The 23,672-nt window shown below is 37.4% G+C and overlaps 1 protein-coding gene and 1 long non-coding RNA gene across 2 annotated transcripts in view; one reads left to right on the top strand and one right to left on the bottom strand.

The window, feature by feature from the left end:
• The window catches only part of GPC5 (glypican 5), a 1,597,736-nt gene that overhangs the window by 882,566 nt on the left and 691,498 nt on the right, over positions 1 to 23,672 (top strand). The gene's annotated exons all lie outside the window — the stretch shown is intronic.
• LOC149124522 (uncharacterized) lies at positions 5,460 to 12,819 on the bottom strand. The gene is made up of 3 exons (XR_016213725.1): positions 12,752 to 12,819; positions 6,801 to 6,883; positions 5,460 to 5,713 (listed from the first exon to the last, which is right to left on the bottom strand). It is a non-coding gene; the product is annotated as an uncharacterized LOC149124522 (long non-coding RNA).

Below are 23,672 nucleotides of genomic sequence, written 5' to 3'. Positions count from 1 at the left end.
TTTATTAACATCTTTTTATTTTGCACATGAGTAGTTAACATAGTAGTTTCTTTGGGATTTAAATGAAAATTTATTTGGCATTTTGGACCAAGAATACTAAATTAGCTCTGGGAAAAATTTTTTTCATGCATTCCTCATGAATTAAATTTTTTTCAATAAAAAAGGAAAACTATAAAAAAAGGATAATACCTTTGGTGTTATTTGAAACTGTTTTCAAATAAGCATGGCTGTCCTACTATTCTTTATGTCGATAGTGCCAAATGTAGACACCTAGGTGGAAGAGTTTCCTCATGTCTTTACATATTCAGAGTTTTTAGGTAGTCTGAGCTCAGACATGATATGTGTCCTGATGTTAAAATTCTAACTGAACTGACCCATCATGTTCTACCTACCCACAAGTTTGCCAAAGTAGCACCTGTTACTTTATTTATTTTTTAAAGATTTATTCATTTATTTGAGAGACAGAGTTACAGACAGGGAGTGGGAGAGACAGAAAAAAGTCTTCCATCTGCTGGTTCACTCCCTAAATGGCCACAATGGCCAGAGCCAGGCCAATCTGAAGCCAGGAGCCAGGAGCTTCATCTGGGTCTCCCATGTGGGTGCAGGGGCCCAAACACTTGGGCCATTTTCCATTGTTTTCCCAGGCCATCAGCAGAGAGCTAGACTGGAAGTGGAGCAACTGGGACTCACTTGTGCCCATATGGGATGCCAGCACTGCAGACAGAAGCTTAACCTACTATACCACAGCGCCAGCCCCAACACCTGTTACTTTAATTGAACTAATAACCTAATCTCAGTAGATTTCTTAATAACCTCATTCTCTTCTATCATTGAATATATATATATATATATAGCATTTTATTCTAACTTTGTGGAATATATATTAATATCTAAATAATGAATCATGTCTCTATAAGGTTGACAAATCTGGAAAACAAGAAAAGTAATATTATAGACTAGTGTTATTTTTCTGATTTGTTACATGCTTTAAAAATTGATTTTGATGGTTTATATGATCACTGTACTTTCTGCTCTGGTCCATGGGAAGATTTAATTTTTATAGCAAATTAATATCTGTACAGTTAATACAGAAAGATGTTAAAATTTGAAATCATAAAAGAATATTGAAAACATAGGTGAATTAGGTATATGTTACATGGGGAAAGATAACCCTAAATTTAAACAAAATGCTATAAATTTTACTGTACTGTTTTATTGTGGGCCTTGTAGAACATGGATCTAGATTTGAATCATAAACTAGACACTTAGTGATTCCACAGTACGCTCAACTGGGGAGGACTAAACTGCTGTCACAGATATTCTCAAATGTATATCACATTTCGAACAAATTAGAGTCTCATTTTTCAGTGTCCAAGGCCAATCTGCCTAATTGCAGTTGGCTTTTCTCCATGTGGTGGTTCAGGAACCTCTGCTTATGCATGCAAACAACAGGTCTGGTTGAGAAGGCCTCACACTTAGCATGTTTTATGCAGAAGGGCTCACTTTTGTTGAAGTTAAATGGATTTTGTCTCATCTTCAAATATTAGGTTTTATGCAGAAATATGTTATCTTTAAAGTTATATTTTAAGACCTGAGAGAATCATATTTAGTAAAACAAAATAAAATTAGGGTAAAAATCACATTGCAACAATAATTCAAGTACAATTTTCCCTGTGTTAATGTTCGCATATTTGTGGACATAGAGAGCCCGAATAAATTCTGCAAATGCTAATAGTCGTTATTGTTAGGCATTATGGTTATCTTATCACTGTGTTTTGTTTACTAGACCAAGCTTTTATAATGAGGAAAAAAGTGAGTATGCAATACTGAACTCCTTCAGCTACTAAAACAGTATCAGAATTAATTCATGACCTCTTAACTCATGACCTTTCAGAACATCTGTTCTCTCCCCTGCCCCAAAAAGAAAATTGGCTCATCCCTGCTTGCCATAGGCAGCTTGGCTATGTACTTTCATTCTTTGCTAAGAATCCACAGCAGCCTGGGTATTTGTTAGCTTTTTATTACTGTAAGGAAATACCAGAGGCAGGGTAACTTTATAAGAGAGGGAGATTTGCTTTGGCTCCTGATTCTGGAGGTTCTCAACCCAAGATCAGGCAAGCCCAAACAGTCCAGCCTGTGGCTGTAGCATTCTTTTTTTTTTTTTTTTTTTTTTTATAGCTATTTACTTATTTGAAAGGGAGAGTTACAGAGAGGCAGAGGCAGAAAGAGAGAAAGTTTTCCAGGTGCTGGTTCACTTCCTATATGGCCACAACAGTCGGGGCTGGGCCAATCCAAAACCCGGAACCAGGAGCTTCTTCCTGGTCTCCCACATGGGTGCAGGGGACCAAGGGCTTGGGCCATCTTCTACTGCTTTCCTGGGCCATAGCAGAGAGCTGGATCAGAAACAGAGCAGCTGGGACTCAAGCCAGCACTCATATGGGATGCCAGTACTGAAGGTGGAGGCTTTATCCACTACACCACTGCACTGGCCCCAGCTGGGCCATTCTTGTGGGCACAGTCCCAAGGTGTGCCTGGCATCACATGGCAATAGACAGGGAGCCCAACTATATTTAACTATGCATCTCTCCTTTTTTCCTTATAAAGCCACCAGGATCAATCATGAGGCCTCCATCCCAAAGACATAATGCAGTTTAGTCCATTCCCAAGGCCCCACCTCTAAAGAACTTAACTGAATTAAGCTTGTACCCTCCTGATGCCATTAACTAATGACTTTGGGATTTAAAATCCTGTGTGAGTTAAGGACCAAACCATATTCAAACCACAGCAGCTAGTCTTTAAAGTTTTCTTAAGTAAATGTTGGGTAGTAGGAAACACAGATTAAGGGTAACCATTTGATACCACTGAGATGAACTTTTAAAAAAGCACTCATGAATCGCACAACACATAGTTTCTTGTTATTAAATTAAAGTAAACTTGGATTAGGTAACAACACTTTTAATTTATTCTCAGAAGGCATTTTGTGTTTGGGGGAAATCTGGCTAATGAATGAATTCAATCAAGCAGACAAAAAATAAATACAATTTCCCTCTTGGTGTGCAAGATAATTAATGCTTTGAACATGTGAATCATTGTTATATATCATACTAAGGATATAAAAGATTTTTTCTTAAGATAGTGCTATTTTGTTGGAGTAATTTTTAAGTATTACTGTGTTAGTTATTTAATATTTACTTATTATAAAGTCATCCAACGAGCACAAGGAATAAATTTAAGTAAGCACAACATTTAAGCTAAGGACTCATGCCAATGTTCTCTTTAATATATTTTATTTTAAATATCTATATTTTGAGAGTTTCACATTGGTAAGAAAATTCTGACTGCTGCGGATAATTGAAAATAATAAACTTTTTGGCACCTACATTTGTAATGATGTGTACTTTTATTTTCTATTAGTTTTACTATATGGAAAATTGGTTTATTAAATAGGGGGAATTGATAGAGTACAAGCAGGTGTCAGCATTTTTTAAAATTAGTCCCTAATAAAGTAACTTTGTATATGTTATTTCTCAAATGTCCCTTTCCAGATTAATTTAGATAATAAGCAAGTATATTTTATTTTAGTGTTAAAATTCTAGTCCTGCCTAATAACCAATAATGCCTGGCCAGTATGATCGTCACAACCCAAGCTCTTGGGTAAGCATTTCTCTCCTCAATTGTGAGCCTGACCCAGCCTGGGAAAGCAGGGGGAGGGATATCAGGATGTCAGCTTGGCTTTTATTGCTCCAGCCCCTTCTACCTCCTCGTCTACTGTATTCCCACATGCTCAAGCTCCTCCTGGAGTTGGCCAGGAGCCTGAGGAGAGGGAAATGTCATCTGTGGAAACATCTTCTGGCACAACAGAATCTCATTCAGAGGGAGATTTGCCCACCTCCTTTGAGCTGAGCACTACTTCTCTATGGGCTGTGCATGACTTCTGGCCTCTGACCAACTACTGAACGTTTTCCAAGTACTCTTTCTGCATGGGTTAGGTAGATTCTCCAGTCTTCTACAGGGCCACATCTAATTTGGAGAAAACACATGTTTTTGCTTAGCACTGTTAGAAGTACATTTAGTTAACAGCCTATTTTACCTTTCCAGGCAGGCTGAAAATCTATATACTGCAACCCTGGGTTGCCCAAGGTTGTAGCCATTGAGCCCCTCAAGCATTCCTAATCTAAATTGAGATATTATGTGAGTGCAAAACACATGTTAGCTTTTGTAAATTGGATTAACAAAGTAAAATTAATATTCATTTTGTATTAAAATATTTTAATATATTGGGTTAAGTAAAATATATTTTTAAGGTTAATTTTACCTATGGTTTATTTTTTACTTTTATTTTTAATTTGGGTACTAGAAAACTTTATTCTTCCTGTTAATTTCCATTGTATTTCCATTGCACCATTCTACCTTTTATGGTGTCAAGAGTCATTGAAATGACAGTCCGTGTGTCCCTCAAGCTTCATGCTCTATAAGTGCAGACTGATGTCTCATGTTTGCCTTCTTGGGAGACCAAAGTGTTTCTTTCCTGAACTCACAGTAGCTCTCCTCTCAACTTCATTCTTTTAACATACACAATTGTTGAATTGCCCCTGTGCCTACTCCTCATTGAAATAAAACTAATACATACTTTAACTTTACATCACACTATATTTCAATGTACTAAATTTCAACACTGTATGCCATATGATAGAATGAATGGAATATATAGGAATACCCTTTACTTAACCCTACTACATTGCTACAAATAGGTATCTTACATTCTGGGTAATTCCCTGGATAATGAAAAGCAATACCCCTCTCTACCAGAAGGTGGCACTGTACTCCTCACTGATGGCATTCTCAGGAAGGTGCCTTGAGCTTATTCTCTACCTAGACAGAAGCTGGGTTTTAGAATATTTTATTTAAAATAATGAGACACATGTGATTAATTTCCCAAAGAATAATTTTACTTTTGTCATTTTGGGGAAAGATGTGCACACTAAGTATAAATGAACAGCTGTTGAGAATAAAAGGAAAATGCTTCATTTAGAATCTATTAATTTCTATCATCATTGTTCAGTACAATATTCTCAGACTTAATTACTCATGTAAAGAACATTATGACTAAATGTGAAATAAAATCATCTTTACTCCCCTTAAGATTTATTCCTCTTCTAACCACAAATTGTATGACTTACTTTTATTTTTTTACTTATTTTTTTAGCATAGAAATCTCATAGGATAAATAGGGTTTTTTATAAGCCTAATTTTTTCATACAATGATATTGCAATGCTTACTTTGGCATCGTTGTTCTGGTCTCTTCTTACCTCAGTCACATAGAAGTTAATACGTTAGTCACTCATTGCTGCTGGAGTCTCCGCTTTGAGAGAACAGGGCTGTTACAATTACTAGCAGAATATATAACATCAAAAAACTGATTTTTTAAAAAATAGTTATTTATTTATTGAAAGGCAAAGTTACAGAGAGTCAGAGAGAGAGGTCTTCCATCAGATGGTTCATTCCCCAAATGGCCGCAGCAGCTGGAGCTGCGCTGATCTGAAGCCAGGAGCCAGGAGCTTCTTCCGGGTCTCCCACATGGTTGCAGGGGCCCAAGGACTTGGGCCATCTTCCACTGCAGCCCTACCCGCTAAGCCATGACATTGGCCCCAAAAAGCTGATTCTTGCTTTTCTTCCCAGGATAATTTAGATGGTCTTGCAATGTATCATTTACTGATGGCAAAAGGAAAGAAAGGAGACTCTGTAAAGAGTTATTGACAGCTCAAAAGAGCCTCAAATGGATTATATTTAAAGGAATACAGTAAGAGGAATTCACTTTACCGAAAGCACCAATTTGAACAAGCTATCTATTAATTAATCGTCAGGGTTGGGAGTGAAAGTGGTACCTGAGCAGTAAGTACATGACAATAAATGGTGATCAAAGATAAAACACAAATAAGAAAAAAGAAGTGTAGGATTCATTATTTAAAAGAATTATTCCACATCTCATTGCCTAGATTTAATAAGTAAATATAACAGTACATAGTAACAGTGGCCATTTCTTTTTCAAATTTCCCTTTCCTAATTATCATAGACTAGTCGTTATAAATTTAGTTTATTTTCTGTTTTGAATGTGGAAGGGAAAGCATTGGTTAGTAGAAGGACTGCCGGGTTTTAGTCCAGTGTACAGAACTTTAAAAGTCACGACACCATCCTAACAATGAGTAAAATGCTGCACAAACTGAAAATCACCCATGTTTTTAGACCCATCAGAGAAGCAAGATTGCAGGGAAACCACTGCCCTCAAAATTGGAGAGAGAGACAGGCAGATACGGAGAAATCACAATTTACTGGGGCGGAAACCTCCAATGGGGCCCGGTGCTAGGACGAGAGACTCTGCAGTGGAAGTCCCGTGCGGCTGCAGCTCAGGCCTCGGTGGGACCTGGTCGTGGGGGCCTGGGGTCGACCTGCTGGGAATTCCTCCTCCAGGAACTCTCCCAGGTCCACGCAGTGAGTGTCAGAGAAAGCCCTCCTGTTTCAGACAGGGAGAGGAGACAAGGAGCCTGTCTGAAAACATTGTCAGAGCATTCTGCTCCCCGTGGCGAGGCCTGTCCACAGGAGAAACAGATTTTTCATAGTAGAATCCTACGAGGTTTTATCAGAACGTGGCTTAGCCGGAAGGAGGGAGGTGCCTGATGCCAGTCCTCTCAGCCATCTGGTCACCAGCTATGTGGATAACAAACTTAGAACTGAGGTTTACGCCTTGGGACAACAGGCTCGCGTAAGGCGGGACCTGACCACAGGACGTCAGAACACTTACCCCAGCACGACTAATGCCCCTTTATGTCAGGTCTGGGATCCAGCACAGAACATCTCTGTCTCCCCAACAGATTATTAGGCACACTAAAAGGCAAAAAAATACAGTTTGAAGAAACTGAAGAAGTGTAACAACTAGAATCAGATATGGCAAGATTTTTGGAATTATCAGACTAGGAATTATTTATTTATTTATTTATTTATTTATTTTTGGACAGGCAGAGTGGACAGTGAGAGAGAGAGACAGAGAGAAAGGTCTTCCTTTGCCGTTGGTTCACCCTCCAATGGCCGCCATGGCCGGCGCACCACTCTGATCCGATGGCAGGAACCAGGTGCTTCTCCTGGTCTCCCATGGGGTGCAGGGCCCAAGCACTTAGGCCATCCTCCACTGCACTCCCTGGCCACAGCAGAGAGCTGGCCTGGAAGAGGGCCAACCAGGACAGAATCCGGCGCCCCGACCGGGACTAGAACCTGGTGTGCCAGCGCCGCAAGGCAGAGGATTAGCCTAGTGAGCCGCGGTGCCGGCTAGATTAGGAATTTTAAAAGCTGCAACCAACATTCTAAGAGCTTTCATGGAATAAAATAGACAAAATTCAAGACTGAATGGATAATGTAAGTGTAGACATACAAATTCTAAGAAACAAAAGTAGATACCAGAGTCAAAGGCTTCACAAGTTGGGGATTGTGGTAGAATAGGTTTGGTCTCTGCTTGGGACATCTGCATTCCCTGTTAGACTGTTGGTTCAAAGCCCAGTCTTTCTGTTTCTGATCCAGCTTTGTGGTAATGCATAAAGAAAGGCAAAATACATTAGCATGAGTGATGGCCCACGTACTTGGGCAGAAGCCACACATGTGCAAGACCTGGATGGAGTTCCTGGCTCCTGGCTGTAGCCTGGCCCAGGCATGTTTGTTGGAATCATTTTGGAGTGAACCAGTGGAGGGAAGATATCTCTCTCTTTCTGTTTCCCTGTCTCCCTTTCTCATGGTAGGTCTGCCTTTCAAATAAATAAGTAAATAATAACTCCTTAATAAAGAAAATCTATGACCTTAAAATAGGTATTTTGTCTAGCAATTAAGGTGCCACTTAGGACCTGTGTTGCATATCAGAGTACTTGGATTTGATACCTGGCTCTGGCTTCTGACTCCAGCTTGCTGCTGATACAGACACTAAGAGGCAGCAGATGACGGCTCAACTGGTTGGAGAACTGAGTTGATGACTTTCCAACTCCTGGATTTAGCTCCCTAACTGTCACAGGCTTTTGGGCAGTGGACCAGTGAATATGCTCACTCGCGCGCGCTCTCTCTCTCTCTCTCTCAAATAAATAAAATGTTTAAAACAAAACCAAATATTTTAAAAAGAAAAAGATTCTATGATACTAATAGAATGGCAATAGAAAACACCCACAACGAAAAAGTAAGACTATTGTCTTACCAGGAGAGAAAAAAAAGGAAGGAACAGAAGCGATAGTTTAAGCAATGATTGACAATTTCCAAAATTTAGTGTCAGACACCAAATGGCAAATCCAGAAAGTTCAGAGAAAACCAAAGGTATGATTATTAAAAAAAAAAAAACCTACACATAGGCATATCATATATAATAAAATTGGAGGAAAATGAAAAATAAGCTACAGATTAAAAGTGCTTTTCATAATATTTCAGAAAATCAAAATTGAGGGGAAATACCTTTAATGAAGCCATAGAAATAAAACATTTTACCTATGAGGGATCAAAAACAAGAACGGCATCTTCTCCTCTGAAAAAGTGATATGAAATGTGTAAAGGGTTGGAGGTAAAAATCCTATCAACAAAGATAACCTTTACTCTGCAAAATTCTCCTTCAAAAGTTGAAGGGGAAACAATGAATTCCTTAGATAAATAGAAATTCAAGTAATTTATGCCAACTGCATAGGCCCTTAGAAAAATGTTTGCAGGGCTACTTCAGAGAGAAGGAAAATTATATAGATCAGAAATTCAGATTTACATTCAAGAAGAAGAATCATCAGCAAATTATTAAATTAAGATGAAATCAACTCTTCTTTTTCTTAGTTAATCTAATACATACATTTCTTAAAAATAATAACAATATATTTTTGATTATACTTATTGTAGATATATATGTTATATATGTGCTTATATATTTGTATGCAAAAGCAAGATGAATGTTAGCAATGACAAGAGACAGAAGAAGGAATTAGGAACACTTTTTAAGAAGGTAAATACATTCTATATAAAATAGTATCATGTTACTTGAAAATGGATTTGGTGGCAGGCATTTGACACAGGATTAAGTCCCCTTTTGAGACACCTGAATATGGGAATGTGTGGTTCAAGTCCGAGCTGCACTTTCAATACCAGCTCCCTGCTAATGCACACCCTGGGAGGAAGCAGGTAATGAAGGGCCAAGTATCACCCAAGTGAGAGATCCAGGCTGAGTTCCAGACTCCTTGCTTTGCCCTGAGCCAGCATCAGCTGTTATAGGCCTTTAGGAGTGTGAGAGCAGATGGAAGATCTCTCTGTCTGTCTCTGCCTTTCAAATAAAAAGAAAGATTTGAGATAAAAATTTAAAAAAAAGTGGAATTGGATTGGTTATACATGCATATTACAAATTCAAGGTCCAGTATTTAAAATGCAAAAAAAAAAAAACCCAGAATCATAATTGATAGGCTAAGACAGAAGAGAAAATGGATCATACAAAGATGTTCAATTTGTTCAGTTGAAACTCTAAAGGCATTAAAAAGTATAGGAAACAAAATGTAGGAACAAAAATGAACAAAAAATAGAAAATTATAGTAAATTGGATAGATCTTAATCCAACTATGTCAATAATCAATATCACTTCTACATACATCAATTAAGAGTTTTAGACATAGTAGACTTCAGTGCAAGGAAGGTTACCAGGGATAAAAATGGGCATTGCATAAAGATAAATGGATCAGGGGCTGGCACTGTGGTGTAGCGGGTAAAGCTGCTGCCTGCAGTGAGTGCATGCTTCCCAAATGGGCGCCAGTTTGAGTTCTGGCTGCCCTACTTCAGATCCAGCTCTCTGCTATGGCCTAGGAAAGCAGTAGAAGATGGCCCAAGTCCTTGAGCCCCTGCACCCACATGGGAGATACATAAAAAGCTCCTGACTCCTGGCTTCGGATCAGCCCGACTCTGGCCGTTGTAGCCATTTGGGTAGTGAACCAGTGGAAAGAAGACCTCTCTCTGTCTCTCTGCCTCTGCTTCACTGAAACTCTGCTTTTCAAATAAGTAAATACATCTTAAAAAGAAAAGATAAATGGGTCAGTACTCCATGCGTATATGTGTATGAAATTAACAATAGAGTGTCAAAAATATGGAGCAATAACTAATAGACACCTCACCATTAAGTCTTATAGATGGCAGATTAACATATTAAAAGATTTTCAATTGCATTTGTCATATATATGTCATGTTATACACATGTTACATGATGATATACAATCCAACTATATAATACTGTGGAAAAGGCAAAATTATGACGACAGTATAAAGATCAGTGTTTGCCGTGCTTTAGTGGGGAGCACAGAGAATTTTTAGGGTAGTGAAACTATTCCATATGACACTATAATTGCTGTACATGTCATCATACATGTTTCAAGACCTGTAGAATGTATAACACCATGCGTATTTCTTTCCCAGAGCCCACGTTGTGGCACAGATTAAGCTGCTGCTTGCAATGCCAGCATCTCATATTGGAGTGCAGATTTGAGTTCTGGCTGCTCCACTCCAGTGCAGCTCTCTGCTAATGAGAAGGCAGCAGTTGATAGTCCAAGTAACTGGATTCCTTCTACCATATGAGAAATCAGGATAGGGTTTTGGCCTGTGCCAGACTTGGCTGTTGCATCCATTTGGGGATTGAACCAGAAGGTGAAAAATTTATAACTCCCTCTCACTCTTTCACTCTGCCTTTGAAGTAAGTAAGTAAGTAAATAAATAAATATTTGTTTTTAAAAAAGTAATACTTTTATGTGATGTATGGATTTTGGGTGACGGTGGTATGTCAATACAGGTTCATTGTTAACACACATACCTCTGTTGTGTGGAAGGTTGATAAATGAAGAAGTTGTGTATGTGGAGGCAGGGATATATGGGAATTTTCTGTACTTCCTAATCAGTTTTGCAGTGAACATATAACTAGTGTAAAAAATAAAGTTTGTTAATTAAAAATGCCTTTTTGTAGCTCATTGGTTAAGGAAATTATTCAATTCATTTCATAGATTTCCTTAGTAAGTAAGCCTCACTGCATAAAAAAAAAAAAAAAACATGGTCGTTCCTTTTCATGTTCCTTTTTAGTAATTATCTTAAAATAATAAAAATATTCAGCAAAATTAGTTTATTTTTAATTTGCAGTGTACAGGAAAAAAGTATTATTTAGTAGAAGGATTTGGTAATTATAGATTAGATACCTATGGGACAGAACAGTACTCATTAATTTTAGTTGGCCAGGGAATAAAGAAAAGCTTTCATTTTAGATTAATTTTATTTCTATGTCCAGCAATGGAATTACAGATTACTTAAATATGGAATGTAATTTGTAATAAGTATGTCTAATAACATTGTTTTCATAACAAACACATTTTCCATTATTACTTTTTTTAATTTGAAATAAATTTATCTGACACCATAATCATGAAAATTTATTAGGAATTTATTAAAACATATTGAATATTATTCTAAGTCTAAAGAATATTACTTCAATTTCAACTTACAAATTCCTGCATTAAAATATTTTCTTTTTCTATTAAAAGTAACGAAGTTTTCTGGTTCATAATTCAATATGGAATCAGAATAGCACATTTACCTTTACTTTACTAAACAATACAAACTCAAGACTCAGTATCTATGGTACCATTCATTTTATCCTATATATGTAACTAACAGTAAATATAGATCTACACATTAGCTTCGTATATTGAATAATAGATAAGAGGGGACTCTCACTCTGGCTTTGATAAAGAAAGCAAAGTACCTCTTGAGAATGATTGTATTTAAACCCTAAAAGATAAACTGTATACCATTTTATTATCACTGTAAGTAAATTGATCCAGCAGCCATATCCATGACTATCAGCATTCTAAAGGGCTCTGTAAGCAGAGTCTGAGGAGCTACCCTCTTTCACCTCTGCCCTGGAAGTCCCTCACTCCTGATACCTGTGGTTGAACGATACCCATATCTACCACATTCTCTTTCAAGAGCCTATTACTGGCCAGTAGGGCTAACTACCCCATCCTTTGTGTTGACATGATAGACTCTACAGCTTACTGCTCCTGTGTTTTCCTGTGACTATCACAGAATACCACAAACTGGGTAATTTATGAGGCTAATAAATGTATTTCCCACAGTTCTGGAGGCTGAGAAGCCCAAGGTCAAGCAGCTGGGGCTGGTGAGGGCTTCCTTGCTGCAGCACAACGGGACACAGGCATGCAAGTGTTAGGAGACAGAGAGCAAGGGGAGGCAGCGCACACTCTGCTTTTTATCAGGCTGCCACCCCGCCGTAACAGATTAATCCATTCTGAGGTGAAGCCCTCATGGCCTCATCACTTCTTACCATCAAAGTCACAATTAAATTTCAATATGATTTTGGAAGGTGCACTCAAGCTACAGCAATAAGCAACAGCGTATAATAATATTTTCACTTACCTAATTCTTCTTACCAGACTACATACATCTTAAAGTAAGAGAAGCAACGCTCTTTTTGAATCTCCAATGTTTAGTGCCCTGGTGAGTTTGGTGACCAGTGTATTGCAGAAACCTAACAAACATACTATACCTCTGTTAGAAGGATGAAAAGAAAAAAGGAAAGGAAGGAGGAGGGATGGCAATTATTTTAGTTCTTCTATAGCAAAATTCTTAGCTTTTTGATTGTAACATTTTCCTTTCATTCTCAGTATAACCTATAGACAGACTTTTGTTAATTCTCTGGTGGTAACTTACCATCTGCTTTTTCCGTGATCCCAGGAACATAAGCCTGCGGTCTCTCAACAACTTCCCTTTATCTTTTCACCTCTTTCTACCCATTGGCACTTGGCAGGGATAGGAACAGTCACTAGCTGCTGGCATTACACCATAATACCTCCTATTTAAAGAATATCTATTACTTCATGTAGTGGTAATGCAGGCACATTATGTATAACCTCGTAAATAGTGTTTTAGACCATGAGAAACATGTGAGGCTTTTTAATATTTATGATTTTAATATGCTAATTCTTCAGATTAAAAAGTTTATATTCTATATAATATAATCAGGGTTGACTACATTATTAGCTGAATTTAATTAAAAACAGGTATCCACATGGTAATTTTTAGTATCAAGTCTTAATTAAGTCTGGAAATACGTCAGCTCCAACATGCTAACCTTCAACATGTGTCCCCAATCTAGCTATAAGGAACTATGGATTACTGAGGTCTTCTAAAGTACTGGGACTACTTTAGGATGATTTACTCTCATGATAACCTTAGAAATACAGATTATTATCTTCCAATTAAAAACAAAACTAGACAGAAACTTATGCTAAGAAATTCAGGCATGTTGCCTGAATTTGCATAGCACATCCTATTGAATGAGATAGAATGGTGAATGTGCCTGTCTGATCATGGAGCCATGCTCCTGTCAGGGCATCACAGTGTGCCAGTGATGTGCAATGTGTGTTGGCTTTCTCTCACAGAAATGCACTTAATCCCAATACCCTCACTGTGAGCAGAGTACTGCAACCCAGTATTTGAAGATGAAGAAGAGTTAAAACAAGTTTCTTAAGTCTGAGCAGATTAAGAGGTGCCTGGGTATAGTCATGGAGATGCCATGATTATAAGTTCAAGGTTTTGGATCAGTGTTGTGGTGTAGCAGGTGAAGCCACGGCTAGTGATGCTGGCATCCCAAGTCAGAATGCCACTTTGAGTCCCAGCTGTTCCACTTCTGAACCAGTTTCCTGTTAATGTGTTTAGGAAGGCACTGGATGATGACCCAAGTACTTAACCCCTGCCACCAATGTGGGAGACCTGAATGGAGTTCATAGTTCCTGACTTCAGCCTCTCATAGCCTGACTGTTGCAGGCATTTGAGGAGTGAACTAGTGAATGGGAGATCCCCCTTTCTCTCAGTCATCTCTTCTCTCTCTCTCTCTCCCTCCTCCCCTCTCTCCCTCTATGTCTGTCAAACTTCCTTTCAAATAAAATTTTAAATCTTTTTTAAAAAATTCAAATTTCCTTCACTGCCTAAAACTTCCTTTAAAATGTTAAAAATGTTGGCGGGAGCCGCGGCTCACTAGGCTAATCCTCCGCCTTGCGGCGCCGGCACACCGGGTTCTAGTCCCGGTCAGGGCGCCGGATTCTGTCCCGGTTGCTCCTCTTCCAGGCCAGCTCTCTGCTGTGGCCAGGGAGTGTAGTGGAGGATGGCCCAAGTACTTGGGCCCTGCACCCCATGGGAGACCAGGATAAGTACCTGGCTCCTGCCATCGGATCAGCGCGGTGTGCGGGCCGCAGCGCACTGGCCATGGCGGCCATTGGAGGGTGAACCAACGGCAAAAGGAAGACCTTTCTCTCTGTCTCTCTCTCTCACTGTCCACTCTGCCTGTCAAAAAAAAAATGTTAAAAATGTTTTAGTTGGATATTCTCATTGTATTTGAAAGGCAGGTAAAAAAAGAAAGAGCCATATCTCTCCCATCCATGGGTTCACTCCCCAAATACCCTCAACAACCAGGACAGGATAGGTGAAAGCCAAGAGCCTAGACCTCAGTCCAGGTCTCCCATGTGAGTCTCACTGACCCCAGTGTTTGATCCTTCACCTGGTACCTCCCAGAGTAAACATTAGCAGGAAATTGAAATCAGGAGCCAGGCTGGGAGTTAAGCCCAGGCACTGTGATTTACAATGCTTTTACATATTCTTTGAAAAACTGCATCATCATTCAATAATTTCATAATGGTCATAACTGGATAAATGTCTTGTGGATTTCAAAATCAGATTCAGATTGCTGTAGCCTACAGGCCTGTGCAAGTGCATCAGAGAATATACTGGAAACACTACAACTCAAGTATAAAATGGATTAGTAGAAGACAGGTATCAGGCTGTTCTGGCCTAATACTAGCCTTCCTGGTATTTCTCATTTCTAGTGGTCTTTTTCCAACAATGCGGCCTTTATGGCCATTTCAATGTAATCTTAGGTAGAGTTATGGAAAGTGATTTTAGGATCTTGATTGAATAGCTAAAAGGGCATGAATTCAAAGAATTCTATTATCAGGAGAAAAAAAGGTTATTTTAAGGTAATTATCATTGAAAGTTCTAAAATTTGAATCAAAGAAACATTTCCAGTCAAAGATCTCTGCTATAGATGTGTGGAGGTTTGTATTGCATTGAGTATAATTTAGGAAGACCCAAACTGAAAATAGAGGCTAGAATTGGAAATGAATCTGAAAATTGAATCAATAAGATTGTATGGTCTTGAAGATAAATCAGCATTACAATATAATTTTATAATGAGCTTTCTACACATTTTCATATAAAATAAAATATTTCTTATCTATAATCTAGAGACATACATAAAATATATTTTATTCATTATTGCCCATATGCAGTGTCTAAAACTGAAGAACAAAACAGAATATAAACAATGTCCACTATTACAAATTTACAAAATGAGAGTGAAAAAAAATTAAGTCAGGCACTATGCAGAGCACTGAATATTCATGAGTTTAATAGCCATTATTTACTATAATCTTTAACATAACCCTGAGTTAGGAGTATAGAGGCCCCAAATAAACTAACTCCACTTTCAATCCAGTTTCCCGCTAATGTGCACCCTGGGAGGAAGCAGGTGATGGCTTAAGTACTTGGGCCCCTGCCATCCATAATGAGACCTGGAAGGGATTCCTGGCTTCTGGGTTCTGCTTTTCATTTGGCCCAAACCTGTTTGTTGGCATTTGGGTACTGTACTGGAGTATGGAAGATTCTCTCTCTCTCTCTCTCTCTCTCTCTCTCTGCCTTCCCAGTAAATTTTTGAAAGTGCTTGAATGTAGGAATTGGAATCCAAATCTCTTTGAGGTCAAAGCCACTGCTTTTATTTTTACAGTATATCACCAGGTATATACTCATACTGCTACTGTGTCAACAGCATGTTAAACAAAAAAAAAGTCATAAAGACTAAACTACTTAAGAGTCATATCCTGACACTAGATCATTGGGCATAAGGCAAACTAAAAGACTGGCAAAGTAGATTTTGGTGAACAAACACTAAGCAATCACCTACAAATTACATTTTCAGTAGAATAGCTAATTCCTATATTTAATAAAAATAAATATTTTCAGAGCTGGCACTGTGCTGTAGTGTAGGTCAGGCTCTGCCTATGGTGCTGGCATCGCATATGGGGGCTGGTTTGTGTTCTGGTTGCTCCTCTTCCAATCCAGCTCTCTGCTTTAGGCCTGGGAAAGGAAGGAAGATGGCCCAACTGGTTGGGCCCCAGCAACCATGTGGGAGACCCAAAGAAGCTCCTGGCTCTTGGTTTCAGATCAGCTCAGCTCTGGCCTTGCAGCCATTTGAGGAGTGAACCAGTGGATGGAAGACCTTTCTGTCTCTCCTCTCTCTGTAATCCCACCTCTCAAATAAATAAATAAAATCAACTTTAGCCCAGGTTTTCATTGATCCAGTTGTTTATCAGTTCACTAAATAATTATGTTTTAAGTACTCACTGTGGTGCTATAATGGGATCCAAAATGTGTAAAGTCCCTTATTCAGGGAACTGCTGAATCTTTCAGAGCCTGAACAACAAAAGCTAAGGCAACCAAGGGAAGCACACTGGGGAACAAATTAGAGAAGAGTTAATTTTGCTTTTAATTAAAAACATCTTAAAAACATATTTTCTATGTTTTAAAGTTATTAGGAAGAGAAAGATGTGTTTCATTAAAATTAATGCTACATGACATGTCAATATAAGTACAATGTATCTGTTGTAAAATTGCTTGACATTTTTAAAATAATATCAATATTGCAATATTTATGCCTACAGCTCCTGATCTTTTATAAGGTTTAATTAGAGATTATGTTTCTTTTTAAAGGCATATACTTACTTATTACACAGGAACATTAATAGATAAGATTTCTATGTTAAAAAGCACTATTCATAAATATATGTGTTTAATGTTATTAAAATTTCAATTGAAATTAGTTTAAGAGAAAGAAGCTGCGTGCATTGGTGGTATAGTGGTGAGCATAGCTGCCTTCCAACAGAAAGAAGTCGAGGTTTGCTTAGCTTTTTATTGTTCTATATTTAATCAGTCTTAAATATAATTATAATCACAATATAATTACTCTCAGCTTTATTAAAAACTGACCTCACTAAAGACTTTGGTCATGAAGTCCTATAGAAATTTCACTTTTGTTTGTAAAACTTCTCTTCTGGCCCTTCTGTTCACGATCCAAGGACAACATTCCTCTAGCTGCTAAGCTATTCTGTTTTCTGCTTTCTAACATGCCAACATCAAAAGCTATAACGCTGCCCTTTCCTCTCCTTCTCCATGTCAGACACAGGGTAACTGGGAGAACTTTCAACATCAGCAGCATCTCATCTTACTGATAAACAAGGCACAAAGACAGAAGCAGAGAGTTTCCAAGCAGAGAAAGCAGTGGGTGAACATAGGCTACCCCCCTTTCCATCTTCAGAGAATATGAAGTATTCTATCATGAATTACATGATCCTAAGTTAAAACAATATTTATTTGGGTGGCCCCGCTATACAGGAAATGTTAAGATATTGAAAACTGAACATTGGAAACATCATAGATTGTATAAATAAATGTGAGTAGGCTCTGAAGATGAGGGGAGTGAGCAGTCTAGAAGATAACACTGGGGATAACAGCCTTGATAAAGTATCTACTCACAGAAGGAGCTCATTTAAAACACCTCCACTACCTTTCTCTCTGTCTCTCTCATTCTCTCACTGTTCACTTTGCCTGTCAAAAAAAAAAAAAAAAAAACACCTCCAATACAGATTTCTAATGTCTTTATAAGTATCTTCACTTTACTCACATTTTCCCTTTCTGAGGTTCCTAAGGATATAAAAAAATAAGATAAAACTCAAACCATCCATTTCTGATAGACAGATGATAGATAGATAATCGATAGATGCATAGATACATATTTACAAAGCTCGGTATTGTAATATTTTCAACTTCCCTCTTGTTGCCTGGTAGACATCTCTCATATATATCTATATAGATATATAGATACAGATACACATATACAGAAGGACGGGTAGGGGGAGATAGTGAGAGCACAAGTTCCCTATGAGTGCTGTACTCCACTGTATTCCCAAAACCTAGAAATAAGTCTATCCCTGTGAGATGTCAAACCATGATTTCTTCTGTTGACAGGTTGGCTGATAGCTCATTGGCATGTCATTTATATGCCCCTTATTAGTGAATTAGTAACACTTTTTTCTCAGTGGGAATAGTTGTCACACAGTATTCTAGCATCAGATTTATGACCAGTAAGCAGTTCAAATATTTCTATTATCTAATGAGCTCGCACATTTTTCTTGTTCCCATCATGAGTGAAATATTGATGAAGGTCAAATGTAAATGGATTGGCAGTGAAGAGAGTCAGAATCTTAGAAAGATGAAATCCTCCTTCAAGACTGATTCAAGAGGAGACCACCTCCTCCTACCTAACCTTGGAAACCAATGGTAAAAGTCACGTACTTGTCTGATACAGTTTTACTTCTGAGTCAGGATGGCGATTGGGATAATTTTTACAAGTAACTTACAGTTATGAAAGGACACAAAGAATCTCTTTCTGATAATTGGGGTGGAGATGAGTGACATTTCATCTCAGAAACAGAGAATTGGTCTAATGGGGAAAAGTCTGAACAAGGTCTTATTTGCATTAATTCCATCCCAAAATTAAGACACTGTAGAGGCTGACCCATGGATGGTAAGTAAATTCACTAGGCAATACCTACTTCATTTACAAGACTTTATTAAGGGAGAAGTCAACAAGTACTCTCTGAGTCTCTTTCTGGGAAAATAACTTGTTGTCAATGACAGTGAATCATTGTCATGACATTGGCACATGAAAGGCAATTAAAGAAATCTCAAAACTTCTAAGTAGCACTAAAGCTATGCAGAGTAAGACTCTTTTAAAATTGAATTCTGATGGCCACATATATTGTTACTTCTATAAAAATGAATACATCAGTATCATTTAGTCAGGGAAAAGGAAATAACCTATGAGAAGTGCATGTTTCTGTTTCTCCAGACAGATTTGTGTCTTTCAGTCTCCAAGACAGCAACTTCCAGCTTATGGTTTATTTAGTGTAACAGTTACGTAACGCATCTATAGATTTAACTCATTAATTTCAATGTTGCCCCTCCTTAAGTTAGAAGCCTAATTAACAAATTAAATTAGACTTCTCTTTTAATTCCAAAATGTCTTCAGTGACAAAAAATAATTAATTTTCAATATTTGAAATAAATTCAATATTAGAAATGCTCTTTTATTTCACATAAATTTAAAGTTGGCCTTGAAATGGTTTGAAATGAAATATTGGTCTAAAATGAAATATTACCTACTTTAAATTACAAGACTATAATTTCAGAGATTACATTGGTCACTATTAGTTTTACAGTTCATATGTTTGGCTATCTTATAGGTAAATATTAAAGACCCAAGATTCCAATATTATTGAAGAAACTAATATTTACGCCCAAGATATTTGCCCATTTGTAGTGAATGATTATGTCAGTCACTAAACATTGAAGTTTTATTTTAAAATTCAAGCAGAAAGATGGATACTGTTTGCATCGTTTTAAACATTTTTTTAAAGCTACAAGAAACTCCTCTAGACTGCTGTAGCTAACTTTGTGTTTCAGGAATTCCTTTGAGAAAATAAGAATTTTGCAGGTAAGGGTAAACTAAACTTCAGAGCAAGCTGAGGATTTCCTGAATTCTGTCAGTGTGTAAAGCTGAAAAATAGCTACCCTTGTTTCAGTCTCTGCTAAGTGTACTCTCATGGAGAATACCAAGTACAGCCAATGTAACTATATTTGGTCAACCTTTATTTTTATTATTTAAACAATATATCCAGAAAAGATGACTGTGTTGCTCTAAAACTATCTTAGTTTTCTTTCTTTTGTAATAACATTTTCCCAAGTGCCAAATACAATTTAGCTCACATGTTTCCTTTTAAAATATCAAGTTCAGAATAAAACTAAAGGAAAAAAAACCTCAATGAAAATTTCATTCATACCTTTGAACCCCAAAATAATATGCTGTTTTGATGCAATGAAGCTACATTCCATCTCACACAAAAGAATAACAACTACATTATTCCAAATCATGAGCATATATTAAACACATATATTTATGTGACTGTATTAGCCAAAGATCCTTGGGTTGTAAATGGCAGAACTCCAGCTCAAGCATACTTACGTTAAACAGGTCATTGACCCATATAAACTGTGGATAGCTCTCAATAAGAGGACGCAGAAAATTTAAACAGTTGAGATTACGATATATTTTATTTTCTGCTGTGTACCAAACAACTTATTTCAGAGTATTTCTTTGAACAAGGTTAAAAATCATGATTTCTAATGCCATTAGTGTTTGTGTCCTTACACATTTTCAAGCAGAAAGGAAAAACAAATTCCAGTTTGTATCTTTATATATGAAAATCCCTAGGAGAACGTTTCTAATTGATGCAGATTGGATTAGCTGCCCACAAGGAAACTAAATCATTGTAGCTAGAGGATTTCAGTACAATGACTGGACTGGCTTTGGTCAGACATATGATTAAACCAATAATTGTAAGTATGGAGTTCTGTTCATGTAAAAAGATGCTACCTCTTTGTCTGACCTCATTGTCAGCATATAACAAGTGTATCCATAAAGAAGGATATAGGACACGTTTGCCAAAAGAAATGGGAATAGCACAGATAAGGCGAAACACACTCGTGTGCATGCACGTGCGTGTGCACACACACACACACACACACAAAGATTCCCTCTTTTCCAGTTCTTTCATCTTTCCTTTAATCAAGCACATACAGACTCTGGGCTGTAGTGAATACTAATGCTAAGGAATCATCACTGTGTGGGTCATTTATGATTTTTATTCTTCTGAAGTTTGAGCTGCCATTGTTTATGCCTTTTCTTCTTAAAGAGAAACAAAGCAAGATATTAGGATTATGGACAAAAATATAAATGTTAGCTAAGTAAATTTATGAATCAGATGGTGGAGAATGGTATTCATTATGTCTAACATTTCTGACACCTGGTTAAGTCTAATAATTGATGGAGTCATACATGACTTTTGGCCAAGTGGCAGCCATAGCAATTACCACTTTAATTGTATAATGTGCATGGTTGGTATTACGAGTGTTGGGTTTTATTGTCATATATCTTAAAAATGGATTGCTATGTTGAGAAACAATTTTTGTGCTTTTTTGTTTTTTTTTTCTTCATACTATTTGTTGAACTCTTAACAGTTAATCTTATGTGTATAAAGTCAATTGAAGATGGATCTCAATAAAAAATAAGAGTGGGAATAAGAGAGAAAGGAGGAAGTTTGTAAATATGAAGCTATATAGTTCTGCATACATTCCTAAGGACTTACTTCTAAGGGTACAGTTTAGAAACTTGTCATGGGACCCCAAATCCCATTAAGCTGGGGTGGTAAAAATGCCATCTCAAGTATTAAAGTGATCAAATTAATTGTTAAAGTGAACAAATAGATAGGATTAAGTGTTAAAGTGATCATATAAATAGGATCAAGTGTCTGCTAATAATAATAGATAGAATTAAAAAGGAGAGCATGCTCAATATGGGAAGCAGTCCACACAGCAGACTCATAGAATCACTTTAAGTAACACTTGGATCTCAGAATCAATCCTTAAGGCTTCCTGGTCTGTATGAAAAGCCCATATGAGCAATTCAGGAATGGAAAGCCAAGACACTGTGGCAAAAAATGTTCTTGATGAAGGATCTCTGTGAGTGAGACCCCAGCAGAAAGAACTGGCCATCAAAAAAGGAGGATAGCGCTTCCACTTTGCTTTGGGTCTTGTCTAAATACTGACTCAAAAGGCTTCCATAGCGTAGGCAGCTCATATCAAGAGCCTCCGGTGATCACTGACACTATACATAAGAGTGTTAATTGTTACATTAACAACAGGAGTCACTGTGTACTAACTCCCCATGCAGGACCTCTGTTCTCAATGAATTGTAAAATTAGTTCTTGGGCCTGCGCCACGGCTCACTAGGCTAATCCTCCGCCTTGCAGTGCCTGCACACCGGGTTCTAGTCCCGGTTGGAGCACCGGATTCTGTCCAGTTGCCCTCTTCCAGGCCAGCTCTCTGCTGTGGCCAGGGAGTGCAGTGGAGGATGGTCCAGGTGCTTGGGCCCTGCACCCCATGGGAGACCAGCATAAGTACCTGGCTCCTGCCATTGGATCAGCGCAGTGCGCCGGCCGCGGCGGCCATTGGAGGGTGAACCAACGGCAAAGGAAGATCTTTCTCTCTGTCTCTCTCTCTCACTGTCCACTCTGCCTGTCAAAAAAAAAAAAAAATTCTCAGGTTTTTTTTTTTTCATGTATATATATGTGTTTGCGTGTGTGTGTAAATTGTTGAAATCTTTACTCAGTATAGAGTTGGTCTTCTGTGTAGAAATTTAATTGAAAATGAATCTTAATAGAGAATGGGACTGGGAAGGGGAAAGGGAGGAGAAGGAAAAGTGGGAGTGTGGGTGGGAGGTCAGGTATGATGGGAAGAATAACTATATTCCTAAAGTTGTACTTATGTAATTTTTATTCCTTAAAATAATTAATAAAAAGAATCAAAAAAGAAAAATGGATTACTATGACTCAGGATTAAAATTAAAGTTTATTTTTTCCTCTCAGTGAGTCACTGGAACTAAGCAGTGATACATCCATGTGGTATTTTTTAATCAACTATTTACACTTTAAAGAACAAACTCAAATCCATTTTTGTCTCACAGCAAAAGTCAAGTACTTTAGGGAACCTAAGATAGGAGAATTCATGTAAGTAGATTAAGCTCTACTTTGCTTGGTTGCTGATGGATGTGTGATGCAACTAAAGTTTGTAGAAATTGCCAGAAACCTTGAGAGAGATTAAAGGAATTTCAGAACACAAGAGTCTTGAATGACCAAGTTATATAGAATTAACATTAAGATATGTCACAGATTTAGGAATTTTTTTTTGTTACAATACATAAAATAATAATAGTACATCTTAAGACTGATGCTGGCTTTGTTATCAATGGCATACAGTAATAAGGGCAATTTATTTTGGCTTAATGGAAATCTCTTTGGCAACATTATGGATCAGCAGGACTGCTATACAAGTAATCAGATCACCTAAATTCTAACCCTTAGTTCTGTCACCCATTAATTGTGCTTTCTGGGTAGGGAAAGTTAAATACTTATATCTACATTTATACTATACAACCTAAATATCTTAGAAGAAATTATATCAAAAATCAGATTCAAATATGAAATAACATGTTTCTAAATGGTGTGAAGAATGTGAATAGGAATTCATTATTTCTTCATCACAAGAATGATGGATTGGAAATACTCTTTAGTTTGGTAGTTGTATTATTTCTAGGTATCAATGTAATTTTATTTTTATTTTTGGGTAATTTATAAAAATCACATGCCCAATGCTCCCCAGTTGAAATACATCTAGCATACAAAATATGCAATATTTGTTTTACTCTCTAAGAGTTTGAAAGTTTGGTATTTTGATTGGTAGTTATAGATTCAGAGAGATTAGTAAGGCAATAAATAGGCGAAAAATGCTAATGGACAACTGAACAAGTGAGTGGATATTAACTAGTTATTTACTGCAGGCTACAATT

This window comes from Oryctolagus cuniculus, chromosome 9, assembly GCF_051225735.1.
Source record: "Oryctolagus cuniculus isolate XC-2025 breed Fujian yellow rabbit chromosome 9, ASM5122573v1, whole genome shotgun sequence".
Classification (NCBI taxonomy): Eukaryota; Metazoa; Chordata; class Mammalia; order Lagomorpha; family Leporidae; genus Oryctolagus; species Oryctolagus cuniculus.
Note: the sequence above shows the minus strand (reverse complement) of the source record. Positions and strands in the feature narration are given on the sequence as shown.